This window comes from Chrysochloris asiatica, unplaced genomic scaffold, assembly GCF_000296735.1.
Source record: "Chrysochloris asiatica unplaced genomic scaffold, ChrAsi1.0 scaffold00053, whole genome shotgun sequence".
NCBI classification, from domain to species: Eukaryota; Metazoa; Chordata; class Mammalia; order Afrosoricida; family Chrysochloridae; genus Chrysochloris; species Chrysochloris asiatica.
The window spans coordinates 13,094,151-13,102,176 of NW_006408571.1; the positions used below are offsets into that span (position 1 = coordinate 13,094,151).

The 8,026-nt window shown below is 42.5% G+C and overlaps 1 pseudogene; it reads right to left on the reverse strand.

The window, feature by feature from the left end:
* Positions 1-5,604: 5,604 nt before the first annotated feature.
* Positions 5,605-8,026, reverse strand: part of LOC102821678 — a 16,534-nt pseudogene continuing 14,112 nt past the window's right edge.

The window sequence follows — 8,026 nt, forward strand, 5'->3', positions numbered from 1 at the left end:
TCCCCAACATCTTCTGACATCTATTTTGGTCTTTTCCTTCTTTCTTGTCTTCTTAATGACCTTTTGCTTTTTTCCTGGATGATGTTCTTGGATGTCATCCCACAACTCTTCTGGTCTTTGGTCATTAATATCTAATTCATCAAATCTGTTCTTCATATGATCTCTAAATTTAGGTGGGATAGGTTCAAGGTCATATTTTGGCTCTCGTGGACTTTCATTTTCTTCAGCTTCAGCCTGAAATTGCATACAAGCAATTAATGGTCTTTCCACAGTCAGCCCCTGGCCTTGTTTTGACTGAGGATATGGAGCTTTTCTACTGTCTCTTTCCACAGATGTAGTCAGTTTGATTTCTGTGTATTCCATCTGGTGAGGTCCATGTGTATAGTCATCTTTTATGTTGTTTTTAAAAGTTAGAAATCATTAGTCTTGCAAAATTCTATCATGTGAGCAAATCATTTCTATCACCAAGACCATATTTTCCAACTACTGATCCTTCCTCTTTGTTTCTAAATTTTGCATTCTAATTGCCAGTAATTATCAAGTCACCTTAATTGCATGCTTGATCAACTAAAGACTGAAAAAGTTGGTTGGTTGTTGGTTGTTATGTGCCGTCGAGTATGTTCAGACCTATAGCAACCCTGTACAGGGTTTCCGAGGCTGTAAATCTTTACAGGAGCAGAAAGCCTCATCTTTCTCACGCAGAGCAGCTGGCCTTAAGGTTCGCAGTAAAAGTTGGTAGAATTCTTTAATTTCATCATCACTGGCTTTAGTAGTCAGTGCATAAGTTTGAATTAATAGAGTATTAACTGTTCCTCCCTGTAGGCTTATAGATATTATCCTATCATAGACAGAATTATACTGCAAGATAGACTTTAAATTGTTCTTTTTCATGATGAATTGCTCAATTTGTCATTCCCAGCATAGTAAACCACGTGATTGATTTTAAGTGACCTATACCAGTCCGTTTCAGCTCACTAAAATCTAGGCTATCATTGTTTATGCATTCCATTTCATTTTTGACAATTTCCAATTTTCTTAGATTCATACTTAATGCATTCTAAGCTCCGATTATTAATGAATGTTTACAGATTCTTCCTCATTTTACGTTGTGCCATTTCAACAACTATAGGTCCCAAAAGCTTTACTCCGTTAGTGTCATCACAGTCAGTTCTACTGTGAGGAGTTCGCTCTTCCCCAGATGCATTTTGAGCACCTTCCAACTTGAGGGGCTCATCTTCCAACACTGTATCTGTCAGTATTCTGGTGTTCTTCATTATGTTTCAATATTCAGTATTCTAGTACTATCTGACAGCATTCCACAGCTATTCATAATATTTTCTTTGACTAAATATTCAGAAACTATTCATATTTTCTTTGACTAAATATATTCAGATATTTGCCTTCTTCCTAGTCTATCTTACTCTGGAAGCTCACCTGAAACTTGTCCACCATGGGTAACCTTGCTAGTATTTAAAACACCAGTGGCATAGCTTCCAAAATCATAGCAACACGTAAGCCACCGTGGTACAACAAACTGACAGACAAGTGGTGGGTTGGACATTTAAGTTATTATAAATTTTTTGCTACCATGAATAATGTGGTGATTAAAATCTTTATATATACATACTTTATTGCATCTCTAATTATTTTATTTTACTAGATTGCTAGAAATAGAGGTGGTAGGTCAAAGGACCTGGAAAAAAATGCTTTTACTGTGTTTTAGGTAAAAGTTGTTGTTTTTGTCAGGTGCCATCGAGTCAGAACCGACTCATAGCGACCCCACGCACAGCAGAACGAAACAATGTCCGATCCTGGGCCAACCTCATTACCACTGCCACACTTGAGTCCATCAATGATGCCACCTGGCCAATCCATCTCGTTAGAGGTCTTTCTCTTTTTCTCTGACCCTCCACCTTACCAAGGTAAAATTAGCAATGCAAAATTGGTTCCTGCAATGCTGTGAATTACTTAATATGATCTATGTAGCCATATTCCTACATTTTATGAAGTATTGTAATTCCTAACCTCTATGACTATGGAGTCCTGGTGTGATGCTGTTGAATAAGCACTGGACTGCTAATTATAACATTAATAGTTCAAACCCACCAGCCACTCCTCAGAAATACCATACAAATTGGTATAAGTCAGAACCAACTTGACAGCACTTAACAAACCAATCAGCATGACTGTTGTTAGGGCCCCATTTTGGAGTGAGTTGTCTGTTGTGTTCATGAAGCAAGATTAAGGTAAGATGTATCTTGAGTTCCCTTCTTACTAAAGAGTGTGACTCCAGTCACCAGTATTAGTTTCCCTGGGGATATGGCATGTAAATTACCTGTCATCTTTGATAGCTGTGTTAAAGCAAGAACTTACTTCCTGTTTTATGCTTTTCCATTATTAGACAAACCACCAACTCCCTGCTTAATTAATACAAGTAAGAGGTTAGGGTCGGAGAACTGGCTGAGACCAGATCTGGCCCACCTAACATGCACAGTAATGACCAATGTGTCCTCAACTTGCCCTTTTGACATCACAAGGCTGAAAACACACCTCCACCAACACCCCAGACATGGGCAAAAGACAATCTTTGTGACACCCCCCTTCCTGACTGAGGATTCACAAAAGACTAGATTTTGTGCTGAATCATCCTGATTAACATCAATCAGGTGACAGGTACCACCCTAGAAGACTCTAATAAAAGAACCCTGGCCCAGGACTAGAGTCCTGGGCAAACCAAGCAAGAGCTTATTCTTTCACTTTTGTGTTCTGTAGCCACAGCAAGCAAGACCTGGGAGATTTCAGTAACATTTTGGCAAAAGTCATTCGCTTGCTCTGGATCTTGTATCTGGCTTGTCTACATCTGACTTCCAGTTTTGGGGGACCTGAGTGATTGGCCTATCACTTCACCCAATTAGCCAGTTTCCATCCACAGTCTTGTGAGCCAACATCTTGTCATCTGACCTGCCAGTTTGAGTTTGTCAGCTCCTGAAACCACATGAGTGAGGAGAATCCTCCAGACTGACTTCTGAACTACAGGTTTGGGACTTGCCAGCCTCCATAACTATGTGAGCCATTTTCTTCATGGTTCATGAGTTATGTGAGATATTGCAGTGAATTATGGAACCCTAAGGTAAGCACTGGAATGCTAATCACAGGGTCAGTGTTTCAAACCCACCAGTCACTCCTTGGAAACCTTATTCAGTGTTGCTCTGAGTCAGAACCGACTCGATAGCACTTAACAACAACAACAGCAACAACAAGACATTAGGGAGAATTCTGAGGGGAGGAGTAGTAATTGATATCAGAGAGGATGAAATGGTTTTAGAAAAGTTGGATATCTGGGATATCCAATTCTAACAGTCACCTCATAGGGACTAGCCTTATGCTGGTCCTTCTAAAATAAATTATTGATGCAGTTCCAATTTAACAATTTTATTCAAATTGTTTTGTGGCATTGGGTACAATTTCCCCAATGTGTCAGCATTCTCTTTAATTCTTGTTCTATGCCCATTTGTCTGATTTCCTTGGCCTTCTCATCTTTGCTTTTGAATAAATATTGACCATTTGGTCTCATTGTGAATTTCACAAGAAAGCACATTCCTCACAAATGATATTATTTACTTTATAAACCGATCTGTTATTTGACTGAAAGGTGACCTTTGGGAGTGGTTTCAGTTCCAACTTAAAAGTGTATCTTAAGGCAGTAGTCTCAAGGGTTCCTCCAGTCTCTATCAGTCCAGCAAATCTTCACCTTTTATAGGAATTTGAATTTTATTCTACTTTTTTCCCTCCTTTTATCTGGAAGCTTCTATTGTATCCTTGGTCAGAATGGCGGGTAGTGGTATCTAGACACTACCTAGTTCTGCTTTCAAGGTAGAGGAGGCTCTGGCTCAGGTGGGCTAGTTTCTTCTTTGAGTCTTTTCCCTCCTACATTCTCTTTTGTGGAGTTGGAATGTTTTAAAACTCTTCATTCATTTTTCCAACTTCCTTCCCAGGAAGTTCATATTACTTCATTATCATCCCCCACAGCAATCTATGACATCACCTATTTCACTGCATTGTAAATGATGCAATGTGTTTGTTAAGCAAAACATAACAAAACAAAAAACTCTCCACCAAATTCATGGATGAAGAATGGTATTTAGCCAGTCATCGCTTTAAAAAGCAAATATGAATGCAATCCCTTCAATGTTCTCAGGATCAGGTCCAAACTCCTGTCATGGCATTCAGGGTCCAACAAGGTCACAGCTAGCTGATAGAAAGGTTTGTGTGTCTCTCACATTTGGGCTGGGAACTGCTGACAGCTGGATGTTCTCTTCAATACCTTTGGTGTACCTATGCTGGGTCTGTTTCTGACCAACAAAGGAAGCAGGAAGAGAACCTGAGAAGGAAACTGAAGGCCCATGCAGCCAGGGATCAAGAGAGCGGGGTTGCAGATAGAAGGCCAAGCCCAGCTCTCCCATCATATATACAGGTGGTGGCACTGAACACAGAGGATTGCAGAGAATGGAAGTGCTCTGTGAGTGTGACTCAGAATTGGCTTCCTTGAAGTCTTCATTAAGTCCTTCATTAAGGAATGCTGGAAGGAGGCAGAGAAGCAGGATGGGCAGGTATGGCAGGACCCCAGGGAGCAAGGCACCACAGGCCTCACCAAAGCTAGGAGAGGCCTAGATGCCAGAAGGGAATACTGGAAGCTGCTGTTGCCACTAAAGTAACATGATGATGCATCAGGTCCTTGGGGCTTTGGGTTATTGGTGTCCAAGGGGCCGGTGAGATCTGGTAAGTGTACACTTTGGCCTTACCCCTCTAAGGAGGCAAGGCCATGCTTTTCTTTTGGGATTGTATCCTGGTTCTACTCAGATCTAGGAAGGATCCCAGTCTGCCATTATCACCTTTACATTAATGTGCTCATATGTTTAGTAAAGAAACATGTGTAGAGTCTGATGTTAGGCAGACCTGTAGCTTGAGACAGAGCGGACCCTGACATTCTCTGCTTCTGGCATAACACTGAAAACATGGCACTAGGAGCAGAGTGAGTGGAGCAAAATGGGGAGGCTTTTTGGTGGAGATGGAGTTTGAGTTCCACCTCAAACCTCAGACAGTATTTTTACCTGTGTAGTTGTATGCTGGGAGGGGGTTACCTTGTAGGTAAAGCCCAGAAGAGGAACAGAGACTGTACATATAGTGGGTACCAAGTCACAAATATAGCTCATGGGTGTGATGTAAGGAGAGAGAATGTAGGGTAGAGGGCTGGGAAGTCCATTAGGCAGAGAAAGTTTGTGGGACCTTGAGTGTCCCATTGAAGAATGTATACTTTATCTAAGAGTAGTGGGAGACACTTAGAGTTCCATTAGGCAATAGCATGTGCTTTTCAAACAAATCTCTCTGGAGGATTAATTGGAAGTCTTGAGGCTAGACTAGAGGCTGTTGGAAAAGCCCAGGAATTGATGCTAAGAGCTGTCCTAGGGCAACGTTAGGGGAAAGTGCAGAGGACCCATTTATGATCTATTTTTGTAGCAGGATAGAGGGACTTTGAATTGCCTTCTGGAGGCTTTCTGGAATGAAGACACCAGCGTCATGAACTTTCTCACTATCCTTCCCTCCCTAAAGGCAAATGATGGCCTCACCTACTAACCTGAGATCCCTGTCAATGGTGAGCTTTGCCCTTCTTCTTCTAGAGATCCAGCTTCTGCTCCACACCTTCCCGGCAGCCTCCTTCACTTCCTTGTTCTTCAAGCTGTAGATGACAGGGTTCAACATGGGGGTGACCACAGCATAGAGAACCATGAAGACTCCATCAGAGATGTGGGGCTCCTTGTTCTTCATGTACACATAGATGACAGCACCACAGAAGAGTACTACCGTCGTCAGGTGTGCTGAGCAGGTGGAAAAGGCTTTGTGGGGCCCTGCAGCTGAGCGTACCCTCAGAATGGAGACCAGGATAAGAGTGCAGGAGAGGCAGATGAGTGTCAGAGGCATGTAAAGCTGCAGAATGCTGCCAGTGAAGCAAGAAGACCTCATTGATTGAAGTGTCACCACATGCCAGCTTCAACACTGCCAGGATTTCAAAGATGAATTGACTGATCACATGGTGGTTGCAGAAGAGCAACCTCATGATAAAGACTGTCTCAGTCACTGACTTGAGGAGGGAGAAGGCAAAACTGACAGTTCATGAGTACAGAGTACTGGAGTAGTGAGCAAATAGCCAGGTAGCAATCAGGCACTCCAAGGAGCCCATGGACAAGCTCAGACACATCTGGAAACCACAGCCAGTAAAGGAGATGATCTTCTGGTTCTACAGGAAGTGGACCAAGGGTGCAAATGAGGATGTGTAGCAAATGTCCAGGATGGAGAGGTTTTCTAGGAAGAAGTGCATGGGTGTGTGCAGGTAGATGTCCCAGCACACTCACTATCACAATGGCTGTGTTCCCCAGGTACCTGACTGAGCACAGTGGGAAAAGCAGGTACACTAGGTCAAGGTAGGCAGAAAGGTTCTTTCAGAAAGAACTGAGACTCCTTTCTTATTGAGTACCTCCATCCTGCAGGGTTTGAAGACACACACGCTGGGAAGAAGGAACAAGGATGCAGAGTTGTGTGAAGTGCCAGAACTTCTTCTGGGAAGATGCAGACTGTTAATTTCTTTTCTAGCTCAATGGCTTTATTCAGTGTGTCTGGCCACCTTGGGCTTCAGTTTATTTATCTGAAAAATATAGAAGATTGATTTCAATCAACATTTCCCTAAGAAAGAGTTACTGTGAAATGTTAGTAGGCAATCTGAAAAATTAATTTAAGGAAACACTGAATTAATCTTAAGTAAGTCAAGCTCTCTACTGCAAGATTTTGTTGTTGTTGTTGTATGTGCTGTGGAGTCGGTTCCAATTCATAGCGACCCTGAACAGGGTTTCCGAGGCTGTAAATCTTTATGGGAGCAGAAAGCCTCATCTTTCTCCCGCGGAACAGCTAGTAGTTTCGAACTCTGACCCTGAGGTTAGCAGCCCAATTCATAACCACTATGCAGGATTTAGAGAGCCTTTAAAATGTCTGTGAGTCTCTAAAGCAGCATAGAGTATGCCGTGCTCTCCAAATCTATTTGATCATGGACCTCCTTTCACAGAACAATATTACTCTTCTTCAGTACCTCCCTTGCATGGCATGTTTCCTTCCTATATTTCTTTCTAATTTATTTCAGAATCAAGCAGTTATTGCATGTATTAACCTGTTGTTGTCAGGTGCCATCAAGTCAGGACCGACTCATAGCGATCCCATGCACAGCAGAACGAAACAATGTCCGATCCTGGGCCAACCTCACTACCGCTGCTACACTTGAGTCCATCAGTGCTGCCACCTGGCCAATCCATCTCGTTGGGGGTCTTCCTCTTTTTCTCTGACCCTCCATCTTACAAAGCATGATATCCTTCTCCAATGACTGTTCCCTCCTGACAATATGTCCAAAGTATGAGAGACGAAGTTTGGCCATCTTGGCCTTAAAGGAGCACTCTTGATGCACTTCTTCCAAAACAGAGCTGTTGGTTCTTTTGGCAGCACATGGCACTTTTAGTATTCTCCTCCAACACCATAATTCAAAGGCATCAATTCTTCTACGATCTTCCTTATTCATTGTCCAGCTTTTGCATCCATATGAGGTTATTGAGAATACCATGGCTTGGGTCAGGTGCACCTTTGTCCTCAAGCTGACATCTTTGCTCTTCAACACTTTAAAAAGTTCCTGTGTAGAGTAGACAAGGATGGGCAGCTTGGACATTGGCTACCCAAAACTGGGGGGGCGGGGGAGCTTCAAAGGCAAGAAGTGACTGGCTTACAAGCTTTCAAGAGGGACCCTAAAGCCAGGGGGCCTGGAGGAAGGCAGAATCTCCAGTGAGTAGTATCCAATCTGTCTAGGCGGAGATGATGAAATGAAATACAGAAGGGTCACTTGTGATACAATAGTGAATGATTGTTGTCAGGACTGATTGTGAGGGTTGGAAATGTAAAGGTAGACATTTTATAGCAAGGAAGGGAGTGATTA